Source organism: Leopardus geoffroyi, chromosome B1, assembly GCF_018350155.1.
Source record: "Leopardus geoffroyi isolate Oge1 chromosome B1, O.geoffroyi_Oge1_pat1.0, whole genome shotgun sequence".
NCBI lineage: Eukaryota > Metazoa > Chordata > Mammalia > Carnivora > Felidae > Leopardus > Leopardus geoffroyi.
Window position 1 is genome coordinate 120,734,376 of NC_059327.1, and position 13,711 is coordinate 120,748,086.

Here is a 13,711-nt window from a genome sequence, read left to right on the forward strand (position 1 = left end):
TTGCCTCCAGAGTTAATCCTAAAATAATTACTGTATATTTGGTTTTACTTTACCACTCCTATTATAAATGGGTATGAATATTTTATAAAGCACTGAGGCATTGCAGTTGTTAAGAAAATTGTTTACAACCTTTGACTCATTCCAAAGAAATAATTCAACCGAGGAAGGGAGCTTTATTACATGAAGTTGCTCGTTGCAGGTTTAGTTACAAGGGAAGAAAAAAAGAAACACATTAAATGTCCAACAAAAGAGTCATGGAAATCATAATTGTCCACCTGAAACAAAAGTGATTCCACCTTAAACCCATTCTGTAAAAAGACAGGATAGAGATAAGTAAGCAAGTGAATAAATAGTTTATTCAAGTGGAATATGATGGAATTCTTAATGATATTATAACTGGAAGTATGTGGGGCATATAGAAATGTTACGATGAAAATGCAGAATGGAAAACTATAAAGGAGCCATGATTACAACTGTGCAACCCAAAGGTGTTCTGATATGTAAAGATGAAACAAATATGCTAAATAAAAGTGCATATTCTAGTATGGAGCTATTTTGTTATAATTTTATTTTATAAGTATATTTTAATGTAGATACATTTTTAGTATACAGTGGGTTGGCATTAATTTGTAATGGTGGTTTATAAAAGATAGCATTCCCATAGCATTTTGTGTAATTGAAACCATAAAGAGTTTTTTTTTTTTCTTTTATCATGAACAGTTGGAGTGACAGATAATTGTTGTGACCCTCACTTTCAGGATTTCCTTTTTACAGCCAAGTTGACAGGAAATGCCTCAAATCAAAAAGGGGAAGGAGGAAGGGGCACAAGGCACTCCATTGTGTGTGATTGTGTGTGTGTGTGTGTGTGTGTGTGTGTGTGTGTGTGTTCTAATGGTTTAAAACATTGCTTCAGTTTGGATTATTTCTATCCTCAGAACAGTGCATAAACATTTTTTGGAAAAAAGCTAAAATGTTTAGACAGCTGCTTCCTTTATTTTTTTAAATATACAGATAATATTTTTATTACCTCACAGGCATGATTATGCCTTTGTAACTTAAATGCTTCAACTCCTGCAAACCCCTTAACTTTATTTCTGCGTTTGGTAGCACTATTTTGATATCAATCTTCTCCTCCTCCTCTTCCTCCTCCTCCTTCTTCCTTTTTAAAAATTATTATCTATGAATTTGTTTGACTTTAGGGTACCTGCAAATTGAGATGACATAAGAGTAATTAATTTCATTTTTTGTATCCTGTATTGATATTAAGATGTTATTAATTTCATATTTAGTAGTCTGCATGGGCAACCTTGCAATCTTTTTTTTTTTTTGGAGGGTGGTAATCATTATTTTATCTCAGTAAAAACCATGGCCTTTATGTATAAACTAAGACATGTAAAAAAGTAGAAGATTAATGCCTTTTACCTGTGACTCTGCAACACTAAATAATCTATTTACATTGGTTTTTCAGCCTAACACCTGGCCGTTTTGGTGATTTATTAATTTAAGTGACTAATGCGGTAGGAGTGGTTGATTCTATTGCTTGTTTAGATACAGCCTTAAGCTTCTATCACCTCTTTTGCATTGTTGGCCATGTGCACTGCTGGCCTTACGATGTGTTTTGCTTTCCCTGGATTCCTTAGGCTCCTATTTTTATATCAGATTCTACTTTGGTTGCTGGCATGGCTTTAACCTGGCAGGGCAAAGGGCTTTCTTGAAGGTGACCTCAACCTGTCTGACTTCAACAGTCTGGGCAAGGAGGGAAAAAAACAGTGTAAGGCCGCCAGAGCTGAGTTGTTGGACACTGTTGTTTCCATTTGCATTTTTTTGAGATTGCATACAGCTTAAGTTACCAACCATTGATTAGCAAAATAACTTTAAAGTTTGTCTCTGGACAAATTTACTGAGAACGTATTTGGGCATTTTCTCCATGTTTATTATAAAACGAGTGCTAGTTAATAGACAACTAGCTACTATTATGTTTCCTTTTTTATGTCACATGATGCATAGATCTTGAAAGGCAACCCTCCCCCCCTCCACACACACACAATTCTGTGTGTGTCTAATTGAAATGGTGTGCACCTTTCTTGCCCTGGATAGAGAATGATGTGGGTCCTTTAAACAGAAGGCTGCCCAGGGCATCTGAGCTCCATTCTCCAGTGCTGGGAGCTAGACTGTATATTGAGAAAATTAAAGTGCTTTGCCACTGTTTTGATCAGAACCTTGTGTTTCCATGAAGAATATTTTCAAAATAAAATCTCTGTCATGGAGAAACAGTCAACATCAGTTGTTTCCAAAGACTCTTATCTCTATTTCTTTTGGTGGTACCCTACTAAATGTGTATATTAAAAGGAATTTAGAAAAACTGAGTGTGACTTTTCAGTTGTGTTTCTAATTCTTAAGTATATTTAAATATGTTTGAAAGAATCAAAGATATAAAGCTTATGGCTCTTCCAAAAATTTTAACCTAGTTACGGCAAGATAAATTAGCTAAGGTATATCTTCTAGTAGCTATTTTTTCCCCCTGCAATTGCTGGGTTTGAGAAATGAAATACAGATTTGAGAATCTTTTTGTTTAACCTTTAAACATTAAGTGGTTAGTAAACAAAGCCTTAAGGTACTTTTTTCCCTTATTTAACAATTTTTTAAATGTTTATTTATTTATTTTGAGAGGGAAGACAGAGCACGAGCAGGGGAGGGGCAGAGAGAGGGAGAGAATCCTAAGTAGGCTCTGTGCTGCCTAGCACAGAGCCCAACATGGGGCTCAAACTCATGAAACTGTGAGATCATGACCTGAGAGGAAACCAAGCGTTGGGCGCTTAACCAACTGAGCCACCCAGGCACCCCACTTTTTTCCTTTATTTTAGGAGAAAAGATATTAATATTATATGTACATACACACTGGTCTCCGCATGTGTACAACCGAAAATCCGGCGGGGGGGAAAAATGTATGCTTTGCACTAGAAAAGAAATCACTGACAACTTTTAAGAACCTACAGTTTCAAGTTCGAGCTGCCAAAAACTGATCCTGAGCTACGGCAGCTAATGGACTCTCCTTAGAGAGGTGAGGAGGCTGAACCCAGTCACAGATGACAGTTGACCCACTTACTCAAACCTTATTAAAGGACCAGGTTCTTCTAGGTTCTCCCTGGATGGCCTGTCCTCACCAACTGGGCTGCTGATGCTGAATCTCTTGTCCTTAATTTCTTTATAGTGTTAGTGTAACCAATCAGTATTGGGTTAATGGTTAAAATGAACCTTTGGCAAAGCCCTGACATATAGAGCAAGAGCACTGAGAGTTCCATTTCGAAATGAAGGTAGGACTTGTAAATGCTGTGAGTTTGGTTAGGTTATAGAGACCCTTCTGCTGTGTAAGGAGGTTTTTGTGTTTTAATCAGTGCTTTGACTTTTATTAAAAGAATCAACTCCAAATCTTTCATTCATAAGACATCATAATTTTTCTACCTCTTCGGTAACATTAGTATAGTAAATATTTTCAGGCACAAAACGTTATGACCTAATTAATGTGCGATCCCCTCCATGGTATATGCAGATGTTGCAAAGGACTCGGGTGTCTGGGTGAAAGCCAGGCCAAGATCGTGGTTGGCATTTGTGCTCAGTTACTTTAAGACATACTTACTGGCTTTTTCTCTAAAGAATAGATACTTTAGCCATGCAGTTTAGGGTTGAGGTTCATGCTGTTTTGCTTGTTTTTGTTGTTGAATTATCTGCCAAAACTTTTGTTGAGAGAATACAAATTCTTGGTCTGTTTTCTCTGGACTTTTTTTTTTTTTTTTTTTTTTTAAGTGTAATACTGGTTTCAGGAGGAGAACCCAGTAATTTATCACTTACATGTAACACCCAGTGCTCATCCTTACAAGTGTCCTTCTTAATGTCCATCACCTGTTTAGCCCATTCCCACCCTGCCTCCCTTCCAGCAACCCTCAGTTTGTTCTCTGTATTTAAGAGTATCTTATGGTTTATTTGCCTCCCTCTCTGTTTTTATCTTGTTTTTCCTTCGCTTCTCCTGAGTTCATCTACTTTGTTCCTTAAATTCTACATATGAGTGAAATCATGATATTTGTCTTTCTCTGACTTATTTCCCTTGACATAACACATTCTAGTCCCATCCATGTTGTTGCAAGTAGCAAGATTTCATTCTTCTTGATGGCTTCTTTATCCATTCATCAGTCGATGGACATTTGGGCTCTTTCCATAATTTGGCTATTGTCAATAGCACTGCTATAAACATTGGGGTGCATGTGCCCTTAGAATCAGCATTTTTGTATCCTTTAGATAAATACCTAGGGCTGATTTTTGATGGTTCACACTTCTCATTGATTAACGGCATGTTTCAAAGCAGGAGCCAGTATGTTCAGGACTCTCTTTGTTGACTTTGCGGCTCATACGTGGTAATCGTGGGAGGGCTGTTTCCCCAAGATAGGAATGGCCAACACCCTGTGCGTTAGAAAATTTTTGTGAAACAAATATGTATGTATATATTTATGTATACATATATATGTATATATGTGTATGTTTGTGTGTGAACACACACACACAGGTATTTGAAAGGAAGGGAAAAGGAAGGAGACTTGGTTAAGTCTTTGAAATGTGTATCATTGTTTCACAAGTTTTAGAATACTGGTTTATGTGATGTGATTTGACCAGGGGGAAAACTTTGCTCCTTTACAGTTAAGGAAAAGACAGGCAAAATTATGTCGATGATTTATTATATGCAGGGGTCATAACCATTTTACTCCATTTCTTTACAAACCAGTCACATTAGATGCACATCTGTGTAGGGGAAGACATATAAGTTGCTTATCTTTAACGGAGGGATGGTTGGGAAGTCATAAACTCCTCTAACACTTGACAGCATTTGACTGCAAGGAAGCAATACAGCGCAAGGATTATTTAAAAATAGTTATTTATGTCAAAATTAATATCGTGTGAATACTTAATTCTACGTTTACCTGAAAACAGCCTGTAAATTCTCTGCTAGGTAGACGATCAGATTTCCCTACAGTTTGGTGTGAGACAATGCATATGACAGGGGGTTAGAATCCTTGTTTACTGTTAATATTTGGATTTGTGTTGTAAAGGGTTTTTTTTTTATTAAAAATAACACATGGTTTTATGAAGATACTGAGAGAACTTGCCTTAGCAAGTTTAAGTCTACTGATGAATAAAAGGTATGACATTTTTTTAATCTACATATTTTAAATGATGTTTGGTTACTATTTGTTTAAAAGTGACGGAATAAAAACATCTCTAGCTATCCAGATTCCAATCTGCACAGATGACTAATCATGTGGCAGATCTGAACATAAAGGTTCTCGTGAAAAATAAAAATTACATAAAAAATGTATTTGCTCCCTGATTTGAAAGTACAGAATGTCTTCTGTGCCTTTAGATATGGGGAACTATGACACAAAAACAATGGTAACCATGGCGAAAGTACCTTACAAAATAAATGGGGAAAAAAAGAGAGAGAGAGAGAGAGAGAGAGAGAGAGATGGAGGGGAAGAGTGGGAAGCAGTTGGTGTAATAACAGGTTGGTGGGTAAATAAATATTTAAACTTCATGCCTGGTTATTTGAGTATTCATGAGATTTGCAGAGTTATGTTGTGTATCACATTTTACTTGATATCTTATTTATCTTGTCTTGACTTACACCTATGAAACCAATTGAAGGGCTGTTCAGAAGCCAAAGCAAGTTATAGACTTTACGAGTCTCAATTTCGGTATGTGTAAAAAGCAGGAAATCAAATTCAGTCTTTGTTAAACTTTTCCCAAATCCTTCAATTCTCTGATTCTGTGATCCAGGAGGAGTCCAGGAATGATGTGAGTAAACTTTAAGTTTTGAAGAAGGGACATTAACTCCAAGACTTAGAACACTTGAGAATACCCAGAAATCCCTTACAAGATTTCCGAAAAGTTAACTTATGCCTCCTGTTAAGACTCTGATAGGTGCAAGTATAAAACATATGAACAACACACACACACACACACACACACACACACACACACACACCCCAAATCCTGAACCTAGCAGCAGTTTGTTAGAAGGGTCCAGGGCAGCATTATTCAAAAAAACTATCTTTGATGATGGAAATGGGCTCTAAATCTGGGCTGTCCCATGTGGTAGCCAGGAGACATACGTGACTAGTGAGCACTTGAAATAGGACTGGTACAACTTCGGAACTGAATTTTTAATTTTATTTAGTGTTAATTAATTTCGATTTAAATTTTTTAATATTTAAAGAATCCTGGGAATAATTTGGTCATCATTCTTGATCAAAGTAAGAAGCCAGGGTGGCCCTAGGAACACAGGACTGCTTTGGGATCTTTAGTAGCGGGAGTGGTGGACTCTTCAGAATTATGGTTGCCATGACTCAGATATTAGTGGCTCCCAGCCTGTGTTTATAAGATCAAAATGACAACTTCCAGGGAGTGACAACCTAATTGTCTCGGCTTAGGTCTGATGGTGACCCCCAAATCAATCAAGTGTGGTTTGGGCTGCCAAATTACAGTTTATGTTGTGGGAGTGCCGGTGAGGGTTCTCCGGTGGGGGCCGGGGGGGAGAGTGTTTTCCATGCAGCAATCTCCAGAATTGTCTACCACATTATTTAAATATTTTCCCCTTTCAGGCATTGATTTTTCTGAATTTAAAATACTCTAAGGGTGCTTGGGCGGCTCAGTCGGTTGAGCGTCTGACTTCGGCTCAGGTCGAGATCTCGAGTTCTTGGGTTTGAGCCTTGCGACGGGCTCTGTGCTGACAGCTCAGAGCCTGGAGCCTGCTTTGGATTCTGTGTCTTCCTCTCTCTCTCTGCCTGTCTCCTGCTCGCGCTCTGTCTCTGTCTCTCAATAAATAAATAAATTAATTGATTAATAAAAATAAATAAGTAAATAAAATGTTAACAACTTTTTAAAATACTCTAATTTTATTAATTCACCTGTATTGCACCTGACATATTTACATTTTTATTGCAAATTAAAATAGTCCCACCAAATGTTGGTAAAACTTTACTAACCTGAGAGAGTAATAATCTGTAACCTTGTGTGAAAGGAATCGTGGGCATTACTGCTAAAGGCAACAATATGAGCTAGAGGAGTCAGTGTTCTCTTTTTGTAGATGAGGAAACCAAGGCTTAGATGTGCTGCCTCGTCACAAAAATAGTTGCCACTTTAGGGCCAGATGCTTCCTCTCATCTGAACCTGTGCTGTTGACCAGTTAAACATTAAAACCAAGTGTTTGAAAACCCGCCTGTTGAAATTCAGGTCTTTCCTGTACATTTATTTATTTATTTATTTATTTATTTATTTATTTATTTATTTATTTTTGTAAAATGGGTCATGCTAACAATTTGTGAGAAAGCAGAGTCATGCAGGTTTTGATTTTCAAGATTTTACTTTTTACTTTCTGTGAAGAATGATGAAAGTTTTGATTAAAATGTGAACTTATAAAATCACCTCTTCTTAATATATTTCAACCAAATAATATTTGAGCCAGGTAAGTCAGGAACCACTAGAAAGAAGAGGTACCCGCTTCCGATGACTGCTGATTTTTGGAAATTCCAGTTTGAATAACTGTTTAATGAGCCCGTTAGGGGCGCCTGGGTGGTCCTGTCGGTTGAGCGTCCGACTTCAGCTCAGGTCACGATCTCGTGGTTTGTGGGTTCAAGCCCCATGTCGGTCTCTGTGCTGACAGTTCAGAGCCTGGAGCCTGCTTTGGATTCTGTGTCTACCTCTCTGTCTCTGCCCCTCCTCTGCTTATGTTCTCTCTTTCTCTCTCAAAAGTAAGTAAACGTTACAAAAAAAATAAAAAAGTAAAAAGCCTATGATACAAGTGTTGAGGACTTCCTTGGGAAGAGATGGTCCTGTCTGTGGATCAGCCACGCAGTGAGGGAGGTGAGACCCTTACTTTGCATCTCCGCGGGCTCAGGGAGTGAAACTTGGTAAGGTGCTAAGCACCTATGTCCATTTTAGTAAAGTATCCTAATGGCAGTCAGTGGACATCTACTGACAGTAGGGTTATTTGGGATACACAATTAACAGATGGATAGAGCAGAGAAGAAACGAGATTTAATGGAGAAGAATCCAGAGCAAGTGTGTCAAAAACATCAGTTTCACAACGGAGGTAAGCTGAGAAGCCCAGAGGTCAGTCCACCAGCCCGGAATGTGCTGCAGACCTTCCCATTTACAACAGGGCGTGGGGAACACCGGGCCTGATTTTCCATGTGTTAATGTCAACCTGAAACAGTCCTCTAGGAAGAGCTCTAGATGCTCACCTCCAAGATTTAGATCCTGTCTTGATTGCCACTGAAGCCTATGCATCACATTTCTCCCACCCTAATCTCCTTCGCCATCTTCTGGGTTTCACAGACAGGATAAATCACAGTTAGGGTAGAAAAGCTACTGTTTTTTCCTGCCACCACCTCACGCTGGCTTTGGTGCCGCTAGTTAGGTGTGAACTGGTTATCGGTGCCCAGACTCAAAAACACCCTCACTCAAAATAGGTTTCAGCAGTTTAAGTCGGGTCTAAATTATAGTGCAGTGGGATTATCTATGCTCATACGGAAGAACTGCAAACCACTTTTAAACTATTCTTTAAAATATTCTTGTTATCTGGAGTAGCTCTTCCCAGGAAAAGAGATGGGGGGAGGGCTATCGAAGTTAAATAGCAATTATTGTAGATACAGAAAGCCCCACGAAGATGCACTTATAGAAATGATAAACCAGGAGCGAGGGGGAGGGGGGGGGAACCACGGGAGAAGAATTCAAATTCAACTGAGAGCTGAGTGTATTGAATGTGAATTCTTCTCCCGTGGTCTCCCCGCCCCTGGTTTGTCGTTTGTCATGTGGGAACCTAGTATAGGAAGAGACACCCGTGATAACTCGCAAGCCTGCCTTTGTTATATTCGGTCAAGCATTCTCACTAATTGAGCAGATGATTATTATTTCACCACATAAAATTAAAGCTGTTGAAGGAAGGAAAAAGGAAAAGCAATTTAAATAGTAGTTGGTTTTCCTATCTGAGTTGGGTACTATTTGTTTTGCCACGTGCCGATTATTATATTTGATTCGTTTAAAACCCAGCTGTGTATAGCCTAAATTATTTAAGAATTTCACAGTTGGGGTAAGTTCTTTTTGACCCAGTCTCATTCATAGCCAACATCATTTCATTAAAAAAAAATTCTAAACAAACCAAATAGCCCTGGAGCCTTCACATGTTCAGTTTCCTTCTTTTTTTTTTTAAACATTTATTTATTTTTGAGACAGAGACAGAGCATGAACGGGGGAGGGTCAGAGAGAGGGAGACACAGAACCCAAAACAGGCTCCAGGCTCTGAGTGGTCAGCACAGAGCCCGACGCGGGGCTCAAACTCAATGGACTGTGAGATCATGACCTGAGCTGAAGTCGGCCACTTAACCGACTGAGCCACCCGGGCGCCCCACATGTGCAGTTTCAATGAGACCAGGAAACAGCCAAGTTTTCTTCACCTGATCCCATCTCCTTTTGCCTGTTTGAAGGGCATTGACACAGCAAGTCCTTCTCTCCTCTGCATCATCATTTCCCCTCCTTATTAGCTCATTCCCATCAGCAGAAAAACCTGCTGTAATTCTTTGGTCTTAAAATAACAGACCATCTCCGGACCCCACATTCTTACCCAGCTACGAGCAGAACTTCTTGAACGACTTGTATGCATTCAGTATCTTCAGAAGATTGTCTCCTATTTCCTGGGTGCTTCTCAACTGCTGCTCCTCTCATGCTGCTTCAGAACCTGATCTCATTCTACTCGGTTTCTATGAACCTCCATGATGTTAAGGCCAGTAGTTGGCCCATCTAACTTGATGGTGGGAGCAGCCTTACACAGTACATCACACCATCTTCCCAGGAGCACTGTTTGCTAGAGTACCAAGACATCACACTCTCTTGATTTTTCTCCTACCTTTAGACTGTTCTCTCTCAGGTTTGTTGGTTTGTTTGGTTTCCCCTCCCTGATTCTTTGTCCTTTGTCCAACCTCTCAACACTGGGCTGGCCCTCTTTTCTTCTCTATCTGTAGGCACCAGTGGGGCAGGGTTTTCCATTCACCCATCATGTATACACCCATGGTTCCTAATTTTTGTCTACGTTTGAATATTTTCCCAGAGCCTCTAGTCTCATATATCCAAATGCCTGCTTGACACCTCCACTTGCTTTCTGAACTAACTTGTTCACTATCTGACCAGTAGCCCTGGCTTTCTTGTTGTTCCTCCAACACAGAAAACACACTCTTCTTAATTTTTCCTGTAATCCTTGTTTGACTTGCTGTATACTTCTCTGGTTATCCATTTTCACTCTAAGAATAGATGTTCTATGAGGGCAGTGACTTGTTTGCCCAGTTCCTACAGGGGTGCCTGATCATAGTAGGTGTTCAATTAATAAAGGTTGAGAGAGAGACTGCATGAATACTATTACCGTGATGATGCTACACTTGACTTCAGTTCCCGGGACTAAAAATCTGAAAGCGCTGAAATCAGTTTCTCCTTTGAAGCTTTGCTTTAGAGAAGTTACACCTTCAGGAGACAGCAGCCCGTAGCCCTTAAAGGAAAAATTTCCAGGGGATGCCTGTGTGGCTCAGCTGGTTAAGCGTCCTAGTCTTGATTTTGGCTCAAGTCATGATCTCATGATTTGTGAGATCAAGCCCCATGTCGGGCTCTTGCTGAGCAGGGAGCTTGCTTGGGATCCTCTCTCTCTCTCTTTCTTTGCCCCTGCTCCACTTGAGCTCTCTCTGTCTCTCTCAAAATAAATAAATAAGCCTTAAAAAAAAGTGAAAAAATTTCCATCTTGTGCCTTTTTCTTCTGCAGCTGCCTCTGAGTAAATTGCTCATTCTAGCTTCCTTGGAATGAATTTCTCCTCCTCTGAACTTCACTTGGCTCTTCCCTCTTCCAATTGGCTTCTGTTCACGGAGCTTAGTTCTGCTTCCTGACCTCACAGAGCTTGCCCTTTTTATAGTAAAAAGCCTGTGGTGATGTCATGGGCTCAGCTGGTTTCAATCAGGTTTCAAACTGAGTACACTCGAAGCTGGTGAATGACTCTGCAAGTTATCTTTTGCTGGGCCAGACTAATTCTGACACAAAACATCAAGTTATATACAGCACTAAGCATTTAGCAATCATCATGCACAAGTCACGGGAATGCAGGTCTTCACTCCCTACAGAAATTCTAAATGATGGTTGGCTGTCTGTACAAATGCAGGATGTTTAGGTATCTGATGCTGCTGGTCATCTGCTTATGGGCTCTCTCTGCGCCTGCCCCTCCAGTGCCTCCTGATGCACTTTGGTTGCCCTGACTTTGTTCTGCTTTCCAAACGTTGTTCCTCAGACCCTTAATTAAGCTACCCCGAACTCATTTCTGCCTTGGTCTTCCTCATCACTTGGCTGCTCCTGGATTTTTTTTTTTTTTTTTTTTGCCTTATCATCTGTAAAATGAGATTGAATTATGTGTTTTGTGGCCAAACGTTCTTTTATTTATTTATTTATTTATTTTTAAATTTTTTAACATTTATTTATTTCTGAGAGACAGAGAAAGAGCACGAGCAGGGGAGGGGCAGAGAGAGGGAGACACAGAATCCCAAGCAGGCTCCAGGCTCCGAGCTGTCAGCACAGAGCCCGACGTGGGGCTCAAACCCCACCAACTGTTGAGATCATGACCTAAGCCAAAGTCGGCTGCTTAGCCGACTGAGCCGCCCAGGCGCCCCAAACTTTCTTCTTTTTAAAAATTGACTTGAATTCTAGGTGTTCATCTTTACTATTAAGCTTGGATTCCTGACAGCAATCCCTATTTTCACTTTAGAACATTGAACACACTTTTCTTAGTGCGGTGACTGGCTCGAGATTCTTTTCTTCAAGAAGAGTATCTCACTCCTAAGTCTGATGCAAGACTTTTTAACTGCATTGTATTCGGTTGGGAGAAATGCTTTATTGGGAAACTACTCAGGTTTCTTAAAACAAATCTGTCATATTCAAAAGCAGTCCTGCATAGAATATAGTGTGCATGAAAAAATAGTAGCTGCAGAATTCTTACACTCTGGAAGTTCTGGTAGCCAGTGGCCGGAAGGGGCTAGGTGTCGACAGAGGCGTTTGTTCAAAGGGATGGCAGGGAATATGTAAAGTGAATGGGTAGAGGGAGGGGGTGCTTATGACCAGGATGACCTCATAATTTGTTGTCCAAATCAGGACGCTTTGAAGATGCGAGTATGACAGGTGAAAACGGGGAGTGCCTTATACAAATCCTAGCTGTGATATTGCTAACATGTGTCAGATTATGGTAGCCCTGGTGGCCTTCAGCATCTCAGGACTCAATGGACCTAATATCCCACCTTCATGGCATTGGTGATCTACCTTATAGCAAAGGGAGAGACTCAGAAAGCATGCAGTTCAAGAGCCCCTAGGTCAGTATGGAGAGATCTACTTCTGAGCAGGTGTTATTTTTAAACCACAGCAATTGGGAACACGGTAGAGGGAGTGCATCTAGTTTCTCTTTGGGTAGTTAATGGACCTATTTCTGAGAGCTGGCAAGAGGCAAAATTTGGACTAACGAGGTAATAGTGGAGGGCTGACAAATGACAGGAAGACTAAGAAACAAAATAACTTTTAAATAAAATGTGTTAAAAAATGTGCTGACCTCATTATAAGGTTATAGTTCTTTTTAAATTGTATGGGATAAAATAAATTTCGTGTTGAATTTGTTCTGAAACATTGAATATTAAAGTCACAGTTAAAAGAACTGTTCTTAATTTTTCAATAATGGCTTTTCCTTGTTATTCATTTTTTGTATTTGTTGCCATGTAAGAATTAAGAAGTGGCTCTCTCTATGTATTAAAAAAAAATTGCATTGCCGTATATTAGGCAGGTTCCACATTGTGGCTTAGGAAACATTCCTGGTTTATTTAGGCTTTAAGAGAAATCAAGATGGATCCTAAGAAGATTAAGAAGATAACAGACTAGAATAAAGTCATCATCTTAGTATTATGACTCATTGCTTCAGTTTATATGGAAATTTCTGCTTGGGGAGAGCATTCTGTGTCATTGAAATAGACAGAGTTCCAGACACTCTTAAACCACAGAGCAGCAGAAATTGGAGACCCAGTTCGTAGCCAGCTAGTGACTTGTGATAGTGGATGCTTAGTTACTTAATAAATACTGTTGCCTTGATTTGGCTGAGCGTTGTTATTGAAAAAAAAAAAAAAAAAAGAAACCAATGCATTTATGAATCCATTTTAATTTTTGGTGACCTTTTTTGTAAGGCTGTGTGCATCTTTATAGAAGCAGTGGCTGAATTTTAGTTTCATTTTTATTTTTTGCCTAATAGGCATTGTGTGCATATGTGAATTGAATGTGCACCCCGCTTTATCCTGAATAACAGATGAACTTCTGCGGAGATAAGAACCATTAGAAACTCTTGCATACCTAGTTATCTAAATATAACTGAATGCAAGTGGAAGAGTCCTAAGAAATTAGAACTTAAAAAAAAAAATAGTTGTTAGATTTGTTACCAAAACAAAACAACAACAAAAAAACTGTGCTTCTTGGTATTTACCAGAATGAGTTGGAAACTTTTGTCCACATAAAAGCTCACACACAAATGTTTAGAGCAGCTTTATTAATAATTGCCAAACGTGGAAGCAACCTAGATGTCCTTCAGTAAATGACTGCATAAACAAACTG

The 13,711-nt window shown here is 39.3% G+C and overlaps 1 protein-coding gene across 2 annotated transcripts in view; it reads left to right on the top strand.

The window, feature by feature from the left end:
• Positions 1 to 13,711, top strand: part of PPP3CA (protein phosphatase 3 catalytic subunit alpha) — a 330,036-nt gene that overhangs the window by 53,798 nt on the left and 262,527 nt on the right. The window lies entirely within an intron of this gene.